Below are 19,033 nucleotides of genomic sequence, written 5' to 3'. Positions count from 1 at the left end.
GGCTGAGAGATCACTGACTCGGACGTCGCAGTAACGCTGCCCGTCCGATGACTGGCCTTCAAAGGCTAAGCGTGAGCGAGAGGGGAAGCCGGCGTTGACAGTACGAAAAGAAAAATTTAAATCCAGGTGCTTTGAGAGCGGGCTTTTCCCAGTAGGTATGAGAGGAGGGCACCTGTTGGGATGAGCACTGGGTGTTGTATGGAAACCAGTTGGACGATAAATTATATTTAATTTTTAAAGAAAGGAGGGAACTCTCTCCGTTCGAAGAATCCCACTAGACACGAGCGCCCTTGGTTTCCGAGCCCTTGCTGGAGTTAGCGTCTTGGTGCGCGTCACGCGTCCGGGCCGCCGGCGCTTCCGAGCTCCCCGCGTTTTGCGGGTTCAGGTGTTACTTTCCATCTTGTTGTGCAGAGGAATGTGTTACTCTTTGGAAATATTGACGATAAAAGAGGCTGCCGGACCTTGGAAAAATTACCGTTAAGGGGTTCGGTTCACTCAAGCGGTCCTCCTTGGGAGTTGACGTTTCTTGGGAAGGCATTCTTCCGGGCTGACCCCGAGCCCAGTGTCACCTGCACTGGAAATGTCCACGCAGGTGGGAGGGGTGGGATATGTGGTGCCCCCCCCCCCCCACTGGGCCGGCCAGACACTTGCTCTTCCTGCAAAGGAGACCAAGCCCATGGCGACGTGGCCACTGGGAGCCCTTCTCCCAGTCATGCCTAAGCTTCCCAGGGTGCTTTTGAGCTCGAGTTTACTCGTGGCCTCCTTAGTGCTTCTCAAGGCTGGTGGAGTGATGGGAAATCCAGAAGGAGAGGCACTGTGGTGGAAACAGACCCAAGAGCCAAGGAAAATGGAGAAGGTGACTTACCCTCTTCAAGGTGCCTTGTGCTGGTCTCGTTTCATTTGCTGAAAGATGTATTTAAATTATTGTTGACCAATCAGAGCCCGGCTTGGAAGAAACCTTGGGTGCGTGTGTATCCAGAAGGATGCAGAGTGGGGCCCGCTGGGCTTTCGTGGGTTAACCTGATTTGTAACCTCACAAAAATGCAGAGACTGGTTGAATCATCTTCTGTAGGATGTAGTTGTGATGTAAGTCTCCTGCGCGCGCGCGCGTATGTGTGTGTGTGCGGGTGTGTGTGTGTGACAGAGAGAGACCCAGAGACAGAGGCTCCAATAGGTTGACATAGCCGATGCTGGTTCTTGGGTTTAAATAATAAATGAAGGCTGCAGATGGAAGCGTGTCCCCCGTTGTCTGGCTCATCGGAGTGCCTCCTTGATAAAGTAGTCAGGAAGAAAAACGTGGGACCGCCTCGGAGCATGTGCTGGGCCCATCCCTTTCGCGAGGACGCAAAGCTACGCCTGGTTGGCGGGCACGTCTGCAGTGTGTGCCTGGCCCGGGCGGAGAGGGCCAGCCGCCCGGCCAGATTGAAGCCTCCGTGGAAATTGGGAGCAGGAAGAGTTTCTGCACTTCTGTTTGCAAAGCACTTCCTCTGACATTGCTGTTAACCTCTGATATGCAAATATATTTGCCATTTTGGAACAGGTTTTAGATTCCGGGTAACCTCTGAGCTCTGGGATTCTAGGAATGGCTGGCGCTGAGAGGCATGAATGCCGTGTTGGTGTTATTATGTCACAAAGACCCGAAGGAGGGCTGAGCCCTCCACAGCCACCCTGGGCCGCTTACTGGGGGTCACGTGCTAATGGGGGGACGGGGGTTGGGCTGCTGGAACACTGACCCACCCAGTGCATTTCCAAGGCTACTCTTGGGGCTCAGAAAGTCTCCTTTAGCTGCTTAGATTAAAAAAAGGCAGAGTCTCCATGAGGTGTTTCCTAGCTGCTGGGTTGTACCACTGGAATATTAGAGTCACTTATAGCCTCAGAGGTCCGTGCATTTTCCAACAGACGGTTTTTCCCCACCTTGTCCGTTGAAAAGCTTCGACCTTGGAGGGGTTGTTCTAAAAGAACCCATGTTGTCTCGGGCGAATCTTAATTTTGGCCAGAAGCCATCCCTGGAGTCGAGGGGGTTTCTGAGCCTTGGGGAAGTGCAGGGTCCCACCCTGCGTGTGGAAGGGTCACAAGCATGAGCAAATTGTCCCTGTTGCCCCGCACTCCTCTGGGCAAACCGCCTTCTCTCCCTGCTCTTGGAAAGGAACTCAGAGCATGCCAGCTGTTTGTATTCTCTTTAAAAACGTGTGCTGTGGTTTGAACGTGGGACCGAGGGGCAGCTTCCGGTGGGTCTGTTCTCTCCTCCAAGTCTTGCTGGACTCGCGTCTCCTGGACCACCTTCCTTCTTCCTTCTTACACGCGGTCATCTGCCGGTGCCACCAGCTCCTGTCGTGTGTGCTTTCCTTGGTGCTTGCCCTCCAGAGCTGACGTCCCTCCTGCCCTAGCATTTGGGAGGCGTTTGCTCCTTGGTCACCAGGACGGTTTCTTTGCTGACCTTGCCCCCCAAACTCCCCCCGCCGAAAAGCAAACACTTGGAGTAGAGGCCACGTGAAAGGCTGTCGTGAGCCCAGGAATTACATTAAGATAGGTGGGTCTAAGTGGGCCAGCCGGGTTGCTGTAAAAATTCATCTCAGAGGAGGAAAAGGAGAGGTGGGTGCCCCACAGAGGGGGCGTCTGAATGTGGTGGCTCCATAGGCCATGTGTGTTTGCGTTTTCAGATCAGCATAATGGGCTGGAGTCCCCTGCGTGGCTGGTGCCCCTGGAGCTTTCCCAGAGGGCTTCAGGTGGTGGTGGGAGTGGGCAGGGCAGCCGGGGCCGAGTCCTTCCCGGGAGGAGTGGGTCTGGGTGGCGATGACGGGCCAGGGACAGCAGTAAGCACAGGAGTCAGAGAAAGTTCCTCTTTCCAGGCAGGCCAAATATAAGCACGGGGACTCCACCATCCAGGAGTGACCCAACTCAAACCGGGCTTAATGATAATAGACGCTCATCAGAGAACTAAAAGCAAAGACTGCAGAGGTAGAATCAGCCTTCGGGCACAGATGGTTGAAGACTTCATCCGCTGTTTCCTCGAGATTATCCTGATTGGATCTCCCCACCCCCATGAGATGGGGCAGGAGAGGTCACTTATGAGGAGTCCCAAGGATGACGTAGAGAGTTTCACATCAAGTAATTGAGGAGACGTGGATGTTGGGATGTCACTCTGGTGTCCTGCAAGGGACTCCCCAAACTGGATGGCCTGTCAGCCTCATACAGTGAAACCTGGCCAGTGACAGAGTCACCTGTCATTATTTATAGAGAGACCTGGATGCCAGCCCACACCTACAGAATCAGAGGCTTGAAGCAGGACCTGGGCATGGCATCTTTAGGTCACTTAGGTGATGCTGCCGGGGGTTCCAGATCGGCTGGCCTGATCGTGTTGGCTTTTTAAAAAATGAGAGAGAGAGAGAGAGAGAGAGAGAGAGAGAGAGAGAGAGAGAGAGAGCACATGAGAGCATGAGTCGGGGAGGGACAGAGAGAGAGGGAGAGAGAGAATCCCAAGCAGCAAGCAGGCTCCGCTCAGCACAGAGCCCAACACAGGGCTCGAACCTGCGAACCGTGAGATCATGACCTGAGCGGAAGTTGGATGCTCAACCGACTGAGCCCCCAGGCGCCCCTGTGTTGGCGTTTTGAACCCTCCATCTGTCATCAGGTCCTGCATGGCCCTTGACACGAGGCCAGGACCATCTTCCGTCCACAAGCCCCCCCCCCCCATTCGGAAACCCAAGCTTTGTTTCTTGCTTCACTTTCTTAAATGAAAACGTTCTCTCTCAGAAGAATTTCTACAATACAACCAAACACTACACGTCAAAAGAGCAAACAACGTTTGCAGCAAACACAGCCAAGGCCCGTGTCCTTACTGACAGTAACCAAGGGTGTATCTGCCGGGCACTGCACAATCCCATCTAATCCTCGCAGCGAGCCTACAACGTGGCTTCTGTTGCCATCCCCATGTTACAGATGAGGAAACCGAGGCACAGAGAGGTTAGGCCACTTGCCCACAGTCACAGAGCTGGAAAGTGGATTCCAACCACGGTAACGCCAGAGCTCGGAAATTCTTGAGAGACGTGCTGATGTGCTTGATGTATAAATGGGCAAAGGGTAAGAAGAAAAAGAGATGACAAGGTGCCAGTTTTTATTTTCAAATTAGCAAATGCTTTTTTTTTTTATTATTATTACTCTACCCGTCGCGGGTGACAGCACTCATGTTGCTATGTGGAAGAATAAATTGCCATAAACTTTTCAGAAATCGATGTGACAGGATGTAGTAAGAGCTATAAAGCCGAATCAGGGATTTTGTATCTAGGAATCCATTCTAAGGGAATGATCTACAAACAGACAAAGCAGAGAGCACAGTGTAGCAAAAACAGTCTGAGGGGCTGGGGCTGGGACTGTAGGGGAATGGTTGAGGGGACATCATGCATCTGTTGTGGGCGCACAAGAAAGCATTTAAAAATCATGCTTGTAAGGAGTTCTTGCTACTAATGACAACAGATCACCTTATATCGGTGAAAAGGGCGGAACCAAAATTGTCTGCATAATACCACCTAAATCTCCCCCAAAATAGGCATAGGGGGAAAAAAAAGGAGAGGAGAGGTTAACCCCTGGGTGATGGGATCGTGTATGGTTATTTTCTCTTTTTTCAGACTTTTGTCTGTTTCTCAGATTTTCGAGAGTGACAGTATTAATTTTTTTGACAGGTACTAATTTCATAAATAGAAAGTTATTCCTTAGAAGACGCTGTCGCACACAGTTGAGTGGTGTCTCAGCCTCCGTGGCCAAGGTGTTGCTGTTTGCTTCGGGGACGAGAACACTTTTCCTGGGCATTAATTATTTTCCTGGGGCCATTGCTTACCAACCTGATGCCGAGCTGGAGGCTCCTATGGTTTTTGTGATTGTTTTCTTAGCCCTGAAGTGGCCAATCTCGTTTTTGTGTTAATTCCCTAAATAGGTTTTCCCTTGCAATTAAAAGCAGGCAGCAATATCCTTCATCCTTGAAAACTGATGCTTGAGTTTGCTAATTACTTTTCCTCGTATGAAATGCTTGTACTCGTGATGGCCTACAACTGTTTTATAATCTCAGTTTGCACCGAAGTGAGGATGCTAAGGGGGATGCCCCGGGGTTTTCCTCAGAGACCATTTGAGTATCTTAGGTTTCTTCGGCTGAGAATCGTAGCACGAGCTCTAACACACATTTGCCTATACCATTACCTGTCACCAAGCTGGGGCTGTGAACAGTTGGAAAAGCCCGGGGGTAATCTGCCAGCCTTCCCCAGCTTTGGCATTAAATCGCACGAAGGACAGGAAATGAAGTTCAGGTTCTGCCCCCTCGGTTGCTGCACCCGTCACTGATCAGCCCATGCTTCTTGGGTCTCAGTGTCCCCATCAGCAAAACGGGTGGTTGGGAGAGTTCGGTCATCAGGACGGGCTGTGTGCCACGAGCTCTGGGCGCATGGGCCGCTGTGAGCGCCGGTCTGGTTAGAAGGCCGAGGCCAGCAGTGCATGCCGTCAGCACTGGCTGGTGACCATCCTGTCCTTCGTTGTCCTTCATGATGCTTGACTGGGAAGAAGGAACCAATGACTATTAGTGGAACAAACAATAATGGGAAGTCATGATAAGTTCTAATGCTGGCGGGCGATCACCACCACTACCGTCGCAAGCATGGAGTGGTTACAGAGCACACCCACGCTGTGCCAAGCACATAAGTCAAGAGCACACTGGCCGTAGCTTCTTCATGCGTCTCTGTGGACGGCATATCAGCTGATGCGGCACCTGGCCCGCCCCACCTGCAAGCCCCAAATATCGCTGGCAGCCATGCCCCCGGATTTGGCTTGAACCTCTGCTCCCAGGGCGCGCCCTCTCTGCCTCGCTCCGTTCTCTTCTGGCACGAGTCGGGCTTTTAGGTAATCTTGGAATTTCTCTTCATGATTCCCGTTTTGCCCTCCAGCCACAAATCCCAGGGCTGAGGCCAGAGTCCTGTCGTGGTTTCCCCGGTGCCGGCATCCTTCCCAGACAGTTGTTCAGCCCCAACACCCAGCTCGCATTTCTCTGTCCTGCCTTTCGGGATATTGTGAGAGGCTTTGTCACATGTCCTGCTGGTGCCCACATGGCCAAGCTGGGAACTCTAGCCACCCCACTCCCCCAAATTCTTAACATCTTATTTAAATCATTTTAAAGGGTTATCTAAGTCAATAACTAAGTGAAGACCGAATGCCAGCTGATACGAGCAGGAAGGTAGGGTGACTGGTGACTTCTTGACTTTGAGTCATATTGATACTTCGGTTGTGAAGTTCTGTTGGTTTCATGTCAAAGACAAGCAGGGCCCAGTGGCTGGCTGTGGTCTCTCCAAGTGTGGAGCGTTTCTGTTCTGAAGCTCTGTGGCTTCTTGCTGTGCTCGTGTTGGAAGAGGTCTGGGCCCCTTGGCCAGCCTCTAGCTCTGGCTCCCCTGCTGCTGGGCTGCCGGCACCTAGGTCAGTGCAGAGAGTAAGCATGGCCATCTTGACTTGCCTCTTCACCTCCCTTCCCAGGCTTGCTGGGGTCTCAGCTCCCAGTCACTTTTCAGTGATGACTGAAAAATATTCCTTTGGTAGCAAATAAAAGTCAGCACAGAGGAGCATGTCTGTTTTTGTTGCTGGCCTCCACACGATGCCAGTGCCTGTGGCAAACTGCTGTCATTACAGTCTTGGCCTTTCTTTTTTTTTTTATTTTTTTTTCAACGTTTTTATTTATTTTTGGGACAGAGAGAGACAGAGCGTGAACGGGGGAGGGGCAGAGAGAGAGGGAGACACAGAATCGGAAACAGGCTCCAGGCTCTGAGCCATCAGCCCAGAGCCTGACACGGGGCTCGAACTCACGGACCGCGAGATCGTGACCTGGCTGAAGTCGGATGCTTAGCCGACTGCGCCACCCAGGCGCCCCAGTCTTGGCCTTTCAAGGCTGGCAGCATTGGGGTCTCTCTGTGTATCCTAGCACTGGGGTCTTTGCTCTCCAGGGCTCTAAAGAGACCCCTGCTCTGAGCAGAGCCCCTGAAAGTGTGGGAGCCTGGACCCCTTTCCTGCACATAGTCATAGCCCCTTTCTGTGCCTAGAGAATGATTCACTTTGTCCTCCATATTGACTGGGAACAGGTGGTCCGGGCTGAGGAGCAGCCCGGAATCCTGCTGAGAAGGTAGATGCGGGCAGTTTAGCGATTGCAAATCTGAAGTCTTGGCTCATTCATTTTGGGGTTCTAATTTGAAGCATCAGTGATTTCAATTTCAGGCTAAAAAAAGATTCAGAATCACTTCAGGGGACCACGGCTGCTGTGCTCAAGGCTCCATAGGCCTAGCAGATGGCAGTGCACTGAGTTGGATAGAGACAGAAAGGAGCCATGGTCAAGGGCACAGGCTGTGGATTGTGATCTGGGTTTGAATCCGGCCTCTGTCACTTGACTGTTTGAATGCGAACTTGGACAGATCTCTCATCCCTTGGCCTCAGTTCCTTAAACTGTAAATAAAAATGTGTTTGAAGCACGTAGCATGGCTCCTGGCAGGGTGATATCTCAACAATTGGTATGAATTGTACACATCACTTTTACAACTTCATTCATTCAGGTGCTGGGCTGCCATGTGCTGTGGGGAGAAAAGACATGAATCAGACTCAGTTCCTTGGGGAACTCAGCCTGGAAGGGAGCAAAAAGCCCCAAGATAAATTTGAAAAAGGGCTTTGCGAAAGAGATAGTGTCGGCACCGTGCTTAGTTGAGTACGTGGGGTTTCCATAGGCAGAACTCAAGAGGGTGGGGTTCCAGGGACAGCTTAGAGTGTCAGGAGCGTTCAAGGTGGATTTGGGAAGTGGCCAAATGTTATGGAGCTGGGGGTGACTGGGGCTGGTCCAGAGAGGACCTGGAATGTCAGTTTAAGTAGGGGCGACAATGTCTGGTCAGTGGCAGGGAGCCATAGGAGAATGCCTGAAATTGGGATCTCTCCGTGGTGCTGAACCTCTCCAGGGTGTGGGGACCTCTGCAAGGCGTGGGACCTCTCCAGGGTGCTGAACCGCTCCAGGGTCCTGAACATCTCCAGGGTGTGGGGATCTCTCTAGGGTGCAGGGACCCCTCCTGAGAGCTGGGAGGATGGGGCCTCCCTCAGGAGAAGCAGCCTGGTGGGAGGCCTCAGTGCTTCCTTTCTCATTCCCTTCACCTCCCATCCCTGGGTCCTGTATCCTTGGCCTTCCTGAGCACTGCAGTTTATTATTCAGCAAGTGTGCTTGCCTGCTTGCTGGGAAAATCTCTCCTGTGAGGAGAGGTGAAGGGACCAGTATGGCTCGAGCATTTGTGGCAGCCTATGCTCTAAGCCAGCCTTCACTCCGTCACTGAGATCGCAGCTTACATGTCACCTTCCCAGAGGGGACTCACTGGGCACCCTCTGGTTGCCCCTGACTCTGACACTCCACTGTGTGTTTCCTCCACCATCAGAATCATATGTGTTGGGTGGTTGACTTACCGTCCATCTCTCTCATGAAAATGCCTGCTCCCTGCAGGCTGGAGAGCTTGCTGACCTGGTCCCTGCTGTGTATCCAGCACCCAGTAGATGATTGATGCTTAACAGAAGTCCCAAAACCTGTGTTCAGTGATGGACACTCCTGAGAAGTAGGCATTTTATGCCTTCTTTGCAGGTGATGGAACTGAGAGATTCGACGGCTGCTGAGGGCCCCAGAGAGAGTGCTGACTCCCAAGCTTGCATCTGACTGATGCCCTGAGAAAGTCTAAAGTTTTTCAGACATAATCCTATAACTGTCTTCCCCAACCCAGGAAGGATGCTGTAGACCCAGCCCCAGTCTATATGCGGTGAGGTCTACAGGAGGCATGGTGAGCCAAGAGCTCCACGTTGGAAACTTCTGGCCCAGGGTTCTCTGATGTGCCTCTTGACTCCCCTGAAAGGAGCCCTCCTGGGTCCTCACCACCTGCCCTCCCTCCCTCCCTTCCTCCCACGCACTCACCTCCCAATGTGCTCAGCAGGCTCTCGTTAGCATTGATTTGTCTGTCTGCCGTGCCCTTTTGTGGGGCATTTCATGATACAAGCGGTTAGGTTGGCAAATTAAATGAAGGAAGGCCTCATGCTAAATGCCCTGTTGGATCTTCTAATTGATGGAGTTTGTCAGTCCTGGGAACTAGGCTGTGTGCAGGCCAACAATAAGAAGAGTTAAGAAGAGAATGGCTGGGGAAGGGGACATGGAAGGCCATGGTTACCATCCAATGCTGTGAAGTCATGAGTGGTCTGCTCTGAGACCACTGAGACCAACCTCCCCCAGGCGGAATTTCCAATCGCCTCTACCTGGACCTTTGGTTTCACGTAACAGACTTTTTCGTGCACCTCCTCTGTGCTCAGCCCTCGGTCAAGGAGATGAGTGGAGGCCATCTTTGCTCTCAAGGGGCAAAGTGGAGTGGGGAGGGAGGCCCGCAAACCTCTGCTGGGACTCAGAGCTGGAAGGGGATGGTTATTCAGATGAGCTAGGGAGGCAGCACACACATCCAGCCTGGAAAGACAGATGGGCCTTAACCCTGGCCCTCTCTCCCTGGTCTCCTGAACGTGCCACACTTCCTCCCACCCCCAGCACTTGCCCACACTGCTCACTCGTGCTCTCTGTTACCTCTCTCCTATCTTCACCTCCTCCACCTGCGTAACTGGCTCACCCTTGGATCTCTGCTTGATAGCCCCTCCTCAGGGAAGCCTCCCCGACAGTCCCTGAGACAGCCACTAGCAGCACGTGTCCCTGTCCCTTCCTGACCTGACCTCAGGGGCCAGCCAGAGCCCAGCTCATGACAGGTACACAGTCAGGGTCCGTTAAATGGTGGGAGGCACCACAGGGGGAGGGCACAGCCAGAGGAAGGCTCAGGGGCAGAAGCACATAGACCTGTGTGGAAAATGTCAGGAGGCCCAGGAAGGATGAACAGGATGGGCCCTCCAAGTCAGGGAGGGCCTTAAATGGGAGCTGAGTCATTGGGCCTCACTCTGTCGCCGGAGGCATGCTCGCTCGGGGATTTTAGCAGGAACTTCCGAGGCCTGCCGATCGCTAGGCTGGAGCGTTGCTGGAGAAGGGAGGTGGAGGCAGACTGGAGGCCACTGCCCTTGAGAAGCAGGTGAGGGTGGGGATTAAACGCTCAGTCCCAGGAGGCAGCCCATCTGGGTCCAAATCCAGCTGCCCTACCTATGCGCTGTGCGGCCTCAGGCAAGTTACACAGCCCCTCTGTGCCTCAATTTCTTTGCCAGCAAAGTGGGATTAAGAAGAGTATCTCTCTCCTAGAGCCATTTTCTGCTCCAGGGAGACTTCCCCACCTTCACTCTTCAGGAAGATCCTGTCCTTACCGTGGACCGCAGGACTCTACGGCTCCCAGCCTCCCTGCCCCCAGTCCCCTGCCCATCCCTTCCCTCCCCGGGGACACCCTCCCGCCAGGCCTTCCCTGACCCACCTCATCCGAGAGGTACAGACCTCCACAAACTGCAGCCGCTACTGAGGGATGCGTCTCTTCTCAGCTTTGCCACACGTTGAGTTTACATGACCCAAGGATGTGCTGGCTGAACATCTCCCCTCCAGAGCCCGGGTCCCCTCTGCGGGCAGAGCCCTCTTCCAGGGGGCGCCTGGGGCCATCCCAGCACCCAGGAAAACAGAGTCTGGTGCAGCAGGAGCCTAGAGTATGTCTGTTGGTTGAATGGATGAGCTGTGATCCCGGCCCTGGCCCAGAGGCTGGCTGACACCAATGAGGACAGCGGGGCACCCTGAGAGCTCATACTGGGCACTTCCGCATCGGAGGGGTGGCTGGTCTCTCCTAGACCACCTCCCTCGCATCCCCCCAGTCAGGCCCAGGACCTCGAAAGGCGGACAGAGACACAGGGGGCGACTGACTTACATCAGAGGGAACCGCACTTGGCCAGTCCTTCCCCTGAAGTTCCAGAATTCTCTCAAGAATTCTCTCCCGCTGCCTACTCAAATCCCACAGCCTTTATAGGGGGGTGTGTGCCCCTGCTCTCAGAAAACGTTAGGGATTTGGAGTAAACTCTGCCCCCGTGTATTCTTGCTGAGGGGTTTTTACATTAGTGCTGTTTCTTTAGGGTTGGCGTAAGTCACGTCCACCCGGGTAAAACTGGGAATACAGACAAGCCAAAGGGAGAAGTCAGCTGATGCCGACAGGAGACGGGGCTGCCGTACTGCTTACCTTCTCAGGTTGTCATTTCTTTGTACGTGTCTGTCAGAGACACATTTTGCCACGTGTGTATACGCGTGTACTCTTTTTGTGCATATCCTTGTTATTGTGATAAAATACACACACCATAAAACTGACCGGTTTAGCCATTTTTTAAGTTTAAGCCATTTTGTGCGACCATCTCCTGTCTCTAGTCCCAGAACGTTTTCAACCCCCATGAAGACACCCGTCTCCATTAGCAGCCACCTCCCATCCCGCCGCTTCCCTGCGCCTCGGGCCGCCACTGATCGACTTTCTGTGTCCATGGGTTTGCCTGGACGCATGGGTTTGTTCTGGACGCTCCATTGGCCTGGAGTCCTACGACACGTGGCCTTTTGTGCTGGCTCCTTCCACTGAGAACGTTTCCACGGTTCACCCGCAAGGTAGCGTGTGTCAGCACATCCTTCTTTCTGTGGCCAAATAACATTCCGTTGTGTGGATGACCCACACTGTGCTTGTCCATTCGTCCGCTGGTGGACGTTCAGATGTTCGGGTGCTTTCCGGCTTTGACTCTCGTGCATAAGGCAGCTATGAATGTGCGTGTGCAAGCCTTTGTTGGGGTCCCTGTTCCCGGTTCCTCGGGGTGTGCACCTCCGAGCGGACTTGCTGGGTCATGTAATTCTGTGTTTATGTAAACTGCTGACCCAGCCTCGGGGGGAAGCGACAGGCGTTCCGTGAGCGCCTAGCAAACGGCCATCTTTATGCTCAGCCTGGCAGGGGAAGCGGGAGAGCGGAGGGAAGGGGAGGCAGCTCCGGCCCACGGACCCAGAACTCAAACCCACCAGCACCTTCGCTGCTGGACAGCCTGTGCTGGCTGCAAATGACATCAGCCACGGTGATGACGGTAGCAACGGGAAATGCTCCCATCCCACGCACACGGACTCACTCGGTGCTCAGTTTCATTGGGCTCTTTGTTTTTCTGCGTGAGGAGCCTGGGGCACAGAGAGGGGAACTCACTTGCCTGCAGACGCACAGCAAACAAGCAGCCGAGCCGGGCTGTGGTCCAGGCAGGTGATTGCTTCGGAGGCCATGCTGTGAGCTTCTCCACCGTGAGGCCTGGAGTAGGGGACGGGGTGAAGGGACTGGCCAGAGAAGGAGCGCGGTGGGCTGGGGGGAGGGGGACAGGAACAGAACCAGCGCTTGTGTGCACTGGTGAAGCAGCATCCACGCAAAGCATCCTGCCCAGCATCCAGCATGCGGCTAAGCAAGGGGCAGGGCCTGAGAGATGAGGGTTGGGAGGCGGTGGGGTGGGAACAGCTCCCAGGGCTGTGGTGTCACCGTCACTGGGGCTGGCCTGGAAGTGGCAGGGCACACTTCACAATGCACCTTCCCAAGGGGGTGGCTTTTGTTAAGGAGACGCTTAGGCCCGTTGACCCTGGGTTTGCAGAGGCTGGGACAGGAGGCGGTAGGGCTGAGGGGGGCAGGGCCAGAGCAGCCAGGAGACCGCTGGTGGCACAGCAGGAGGGACTAGAGGGCAGATGTGCAGACGGGCAGACAGCTGGGTTTCGGTGACTGATCATCTCGGAGGCCATCGGCGGGTGGCTGGGAGGAGGGCCAGAGGTGGGAGGAATGAGGGAACCCGGGAAGGACACCTCAGATGAAGTGGGTCACGGCCTCCTGGGGGGGCAGTGGGGGCAGCGGGTGCCAGCAGCAGCTCCAAGGGGGGGGGGGCAGTCCCTCGAGCCCCAGGACTCCCAGCCAGGTGGGCGGAGTTTGTGTCCGCTGACAGGTCATGGTCCCCCACGGGAGCCGCCCTGTCTGCTGCCACTGCCACCTCATGTGGATGCCCCCCTCTCAGCCCTGTGCCCCCAGAGCACGGGTCCGGGACGCTCTGGTTCACCAGCAAGGACGCTGAGGCTCAGGAGGACCACGGGCCTCGCTCTCACGGCGGGCCTGGAGCCAGAGGGCCGCAGTGCCCTCCGTGTCTTCCCAGGGCGGGCCTCATCGCCCGGCACGGAGGCCCAACCAGAGACGGCAAAGTGGTTCAGGGCCCGAAAGGAGGCGTGGACTAAGCAGATGGAAAGTCCGTGGAGGGAGAGGCTGTGACTGACAGGAAGATACCTGGAGGGCTTCCTGGAGGAGGTAGGAGAGCAGCGTCTTTCCACCTCGAGGGGAACCGGTTAAGGATGGAAGAAAAGCCAGAGCGACCCCGTCTCCCCAAAATGCTTCTCAATTGTGTGATTCTAGAATTTTTCTGTATAATTGAGAGAACTCATTTCGAACCGGCTCAGCACGTAGAGAGAATGCGCTGATTTGAGTGATGAAAATTCCAGGGATGTTTGGCTTCAGGCCCAGCTGGACACAGGCTGCTCGCTCAGCAGTGTCCCCCCAGGACCTTGCTCCCCGTCTCAGCTCTGGGTTCCTCTGTGTTGGCTTCTCGCCAGAGCGAGCTCTCCCCACAAAGGTGGCAGAGTCAGGATCTCCAGGACTTTATCGCATCATGGAGGAACCCCAGCAAACAGGAGCACCCCATTGGCCTGCCTCAGGTCACAGGACCGTCGCAGAGCCAGTGATGGACGAGGCTGATGGAAGGTGCCGGGCGGGGTCACATGCCCTCCCCAGCGGGGGTGGGCTGGCTCCCAAAGGAAGGTTGGGTCCCGGGCATAGGGACAAGGAAGGCAATCGACCGGGCCGGCAGATTCACCAGCCTGCGATGGATTTCTGCCTCTCTGAGCTCATCATGCATGCTGTCCGCGGGCCCATTCAGCCCTGGCCCTGAGGCGGGACTCTGTGTTCTGTGCGGGAGAACACAGGTTCTCTGATACCCCCGTTCCAGTGACACAGACCCTGTGGTAAACTGAGGCAAAGGGGCCCCAAATTCCATGCTCTGTGGAGTATCCAGACCTGGTCCCAGGCACAGGCAGGGGCGTGTGGCCACGTAAGGTGTCTGTGCCTTGTAAGGACCTCCAGGTCCCTTCCGCACCGCCCCCCAGGCTTGGCTGAGCAGTGTCCCAGTGTTCAGAGGCTGAGCACGGCCCTCCTCTGCCCCAGAAGCCTTCGGGCCACAGCTCCTGCATGGAGCACAATCTCGGAAGTCGCGACTCTTCCTGGTTTGCACACGGCCGGCTTCTTGCTGTCCCCACATGGTGGAGAGGGCAAGAGACCATCTCTCTGGGGCCCCTCTTACAAGGGCACTAATCCCATCATGGGACCCCCACCCTCGTGACCTCATAGAACCCACTGCGAGTTAGGGCTTCAACATAAGAATCTGGGGGGAACTCAAACCTTCAATGTCCAGAAGAGCATGCTAGGGAAACGAGCTCCTGGCCCTTTGACCCGCCGTGCGGGGCGAGGGCATGTATGGAGCTCCCTGGAAGACTCGGCAGGCAGCAGGGAAACGATCTCTCCTGCCTGAGACTCTCAGCCACTTGCACCGACTGGCCCAGTGTCCGGAGGCAGCCGGGGGGACCAGGAAGGCTACTCTCTCGGCAGCTGGTCCCCAGCCTATGGTAGCAGGGGCCACACAGCACTGGGAATAACAGCACTCTGTGCTCATGGCTGAGCGCCCACCGTGGGCCAAGACCTCCTCCCGCCCCACCAGCCTCCCAAAGGGACGTGGCTTCAGGGAATCGGGGTTTGGTGAGCATGCCAACCTCAGGAGGGAGAGACAAGGCAGGACGTGAACCCGCGTGCAGCTCTGGGCGGGTAGCTCTTGAACACTGCGTGTTCTCCTGGGTCAGGGAAGGGGGCCGCCCGGGCCCCAGCACCCCCGGGCTCTGTTGCGTCTTCCTGGGACATGTCAGTCCCTGGGCAGGAGGTGACTCAGCCCGGGGCCTGGTGGCAGCAGTCCAGCCCCCGCAGCGGTGATGTGGGGACCGTGGTGATTAGTTTCCATTCCAGTGTCTGGCCTGGCCTCGTCTGTTCCAGGAAGAAATTGTGTTAATTTTCTAGGAGTGCTTTTTAATAAGCCTTCTGGGCAGAATGGCCTGATTTGGTTTGGGGGGGGGGGTGCGCATTTTGTTTTTGTTTTTGTTTTTGTTTTTGTTTTGAGAACAGGCTGTGTGCCCAGCAGCATCCCTTGGCCAGCCCTGTCCCTGCCCGCAGCCCTGCCTGCACACCCCTGCCTCCACCGCGTCCTCCCCTCATGGCCCTCCCACTTGCCCAGCGTCCCTGCTGGGCAGGGGCCACCCTACACGGAGAGCCGCCTCCTCATTTGTTTATGGCAGCCCAGATGCAGCTCTTGGCACAAGGCACGGGTTATTGTTCCAGGGACCGGGGGGTGACGTGACGGATGCGGTGACCGTCGGGCTCAGTGACCGTGTGAGGTCCGGCCAGCAGGTCTGGGCCCAGATGCTGACACCACCCTCTCTCCCACTTTGCTCCGTGAGGCCTGTGTGGGGTCACCCCTGAGGAAGAGGTGCCTTCAAAGATCATCCTGTTTTCCTGCAGGAATGGGAACATGGCCACCTCGCTCAGAGCAGGAGCTCGCCTGGAGGAGGGGCTGCCCTGGGATGGCCCCCCCCTCAGTTCTCACCTCTGTCCCCGAAGTGACCAGGCTGGGCGGCGGGGGCGGGGGGCACTGGGAAACAGAGGACACCATGTGATCTACTCCATGATCACCGAGTCTCCAGATTCATGGAGACAGAGAGTGGACAGTGGGTGCTGGGGCCGAGGGAAGGAGGGGGGGGTCACCATGTCATGGGGACAGAGTTTCCTTTTGGGAAGATGGACATTTCTGGAGACAGATGGTGCAGACGGCTACCCAACAGTGTGGATGTAGTTAATGCCGCTGAGCTGTGCGCGTAGAGATGGTTAAAATGCAAATTTTGTGTTATGTGTACTTTGCTCCAATTAAAAAAAATTTTTTTAAGGGAAGCAATGTTCTTGACTTAAAAAAAAAAAAACCAAAACACAACTTTTTGAACAAGAAGGCTTTACCGTTAGAGCTTGGGCTGGTCACGGCCTGTTTCCTTAGCTCCAAAACAAAGTGGGTGATGTCCCTGCGCCCTGCACATGGCCCTTGGGTCCGCAGAGACTGGGCCGTGCGGTGACCTGTTCCGTGGGGGGACGCAGCCCTCACACCTACGTGCGTATTCCCTGCAGCCGTGCTTGAAATGGCAAAAAGATGGGAAGGACCCTGACGGCCTGTGGCCGGTAGGGCTGAGTCGGGGAGGGGACCGCATGCATCCCGCCCTCTGTGCACCTTTCCTCCCCCACCCACAGCCCCTTGACCCGCTTCCTGTTTACTCAGGGCTCTTATCCACGCAGGGGTCAAATTCACAGTGTGTCAGGAGTCAGTCCCGCTCCCCCCCAGATGGGACCAGACACCCACCTGCAGCCAGAGCACCTGGCACAGGCAGGCGTCCAATAATTCCTCGTGAGGGCACAGAGCTGTCCCCAGTGAGTGTTCCTCAGTGACAGACACAGGACGATCGCCGTAGTTGACAATATCTGTGCCGTCTTGAAAACATGCAAAATCCTGTATTCATTCTCCATGCTCTGGATTTTCCTAGGGAACACAGAAGTGCACAGGAAGTGCTGGAAGTCTGCACACCGACGTGGTAACGGGGTGACCGGGGGGGAGGAGATGGGTGTGGGGTGAGTCAGGGGCATCTGGCTCTTCTGGAACGTGACTTCTTTAAAACTTGCGTCCGTCCCTAATGACAACGGCATCCGTGGCGAGGTGACGGCTCTCGGGCCGGGGGTGCTGCGGCTGCATTCTTGTCCCCGTCTCTCCAAGGACCTGTGTCACTCTTAGCCACCCTCGGCGGGGAGCCTCCGAGCCAGATACAAATCTCCGGGAAATGCATGCCCGTTTGTGTCACCTGCGATTTCCCAGAGTCGCGGGGAGGTGCCTGGGAAGGTGAAGGAAGCTGGTGCGGGAGGGCTGTCCCCGTAAATCACACAGACTCGTAACCGTTCACAAAAGCGGTTCACAGGTGACGCTGCACGGTGTCACCTTCCTCCCTGACTTAATGCCGAGTGCCCCTTTGTCACTCACTCGGTGCCTTGTCCGTTGACCGCCCATGTCCTGTACATCCCCCCCCCCCCGCCCCGGCGCTTGCCGTGAGGGATTTAAATTTGAACCGAATGGAAAAATCAAAGTTTCCAAGGCCGGGGCATTTTCAGCCATGAAAATCTACCTGGAATCCAGAGCGATTGCCAGTCATTCCTAGGAGTGGTTTCTGATCCAGCACGGTGCGCGAAGCGTGCGGACGGCTCTGTCTGGTTGATGGCAAAGCTCGTGAACCCGCCCAACTGGAAGAGCCTCCCTGGGGAATGCCGGTGACGAGGGGCAGGCCCCAGGCCCTGTCGACTTTCCCATCGTGGCGCCCGGCCCCCCGTGACTTTCTCCCCAGCCCCGGGAGCTCCCAAGAAAGAGGCTCCGTGCCGTCACCCCAGAGAGGCAGACCGATGACAATCCCGGGTGCTGGGCCATCACGCAGGCGACCTGCCCTCTCCGGCCAGCCGAGCCGCAGGCCGAGCAGAGGCTCCCTGCCTGCTCAGCTGCCCCTGTGCCCGTGCCCTGTAACAGACAGGCCCCAGGGGGATAGTGGCTGGAATTGAATGATGGAAGTCTGTTCCTTCCTCCTCCCAAGTCCCAAACGGGCCTCCCTAGCGGCAGCCACTGTTGTCCACGCTGCAATTCAGAGAGCCAGGCTCGGCCCCTCCCCTGGCTCCTCTGCTCTGGACGTGGGGAGGCCCTGGTCACTGGGCCCCACCGCATCTGGCTGGCAGGAGGGCGGCGCAAGGAAGGGCACACGAACCCCCGGTCGTGTTCCGTGGGCGAGAGCCGTGTCTCGGGGTTCGCTTCAGTAGAAGGAGGCAGGGTCCCTCCCCCTGGATCCCAGTTCACCAGGGATGGTCTGCAGGGGACACCCCGCCAGAGTGTCCTCACCTGTAAGTGGGGTCGGGCGAGTGTGCAGGGGCAGGACTCGGTGACCGCATGAGAGGCTCATCCAGCACAGAGCCCAGTGCTTGGCGGGTCCTCAGGGATCACGCGGTTTCTGCTCCGGCCTCTGCTTCGGAAGCTTCCCTTCCCGGCAACAGGCGTTCACGCTGGCCCACCGCCCTTGGACTCGGGGGCACACACGCCGAGGTGATTAGTGCACTTATCAGACCATGTGATCAACCTCTTTGCAGGAGGAAATTAGCCCCAGATTGCCGCGTGCCTCACAGCGCGCCGTGGACCGCCTTCCAGCTTCTCGCTGGCCCGGGAGCGCTACCGCGCACAGACCTGCCCGCGCGGGCCGCCTGGACGGACCCCTGAGAGCCCCAGGCTCAGCGCACCTGGCCGTGCAGCCCAAGCAGGCTGGTGGCTCCCAGACCTCGCACGGGGCTGAGCCTGGCACACAGCGGACTCACTGGCCCTCTCGAGGCTGTTCTGGGTGCCCGGGTGGCCTCACCTTGGGATTTCCGTGCACTGCCTGGAGGGCGAGAGGGTCTGAGTTTACAGGGCTCCCAGCATTCTGGGGGGTGCCGGCACACTCAGGGAGCCCGGTCTTCCTCTCTGTCCCAGCCCTATGAGTGTCAGGTGTCACTCATGTGAGTGCACGTCCTCCGTGAGGTGCTTGCTGCCTGGAGGGGTCTGGAGGGAGGTTGAGATGCTCTCTCTCTCTCTCTCCCTCCCCCCCCCCTTCCTGCCGTCTTTCTGCTCTTTTGTCTTTCGAACCTGGATTCTGCTTTCCAGGAAGTATCGCCCTGCTCACCCGGCCAGGCCATGAAGACAGGCAGGGATGGAACAAAATTAGGAGCCCAGGCCCCCCCGCCCCCTGTCTGTGAATAACAAATAAAGGTCCGCTCCCCTGCAGGCACACCCGGGTCTGGTCAGGCTAGCTGTGGAGGTTCTCGTTGATGGGAAAGGGCAGGATTCTTGCCACCAGGTCGAGTGCAGAGTG

General features: G+C 56.3%; 1 protein-coding gene across 1 annotated transcript in view; it reads left to right on the top strand.

Annotated features, from left to right (window-relative positions):
* SHANK2 (SH3 and multiple ankyrin repeat domains 2) overlaps positions 1 to 19,033 on the top strand; it is a 476,763-nt gene that overhangs the window by 327,081 nt on the left and 130,649 nt on the right.

Source organism: Prionailurus bengalensis, chromosome D1 (assembly GCF_016509475.1).
Source record: "Prionailurus bengalensis isolate Pbe53 chromosome D1, Fcat_Pben_1.1_paternal_pri, whole genome shotgun sequence".
Classification (NCBI taxonomy): domain Eukaryota; kingdom Metazoa; phylum Chordata; class Mammalia; order Carnivora; family Felidae; genus Prionailurus; species Prionailurus bengalensis.
Note: the sequence above shows the minus strand (reverse complement) of the source record. Positions and strands in the feature narration are given on the sequence as shown.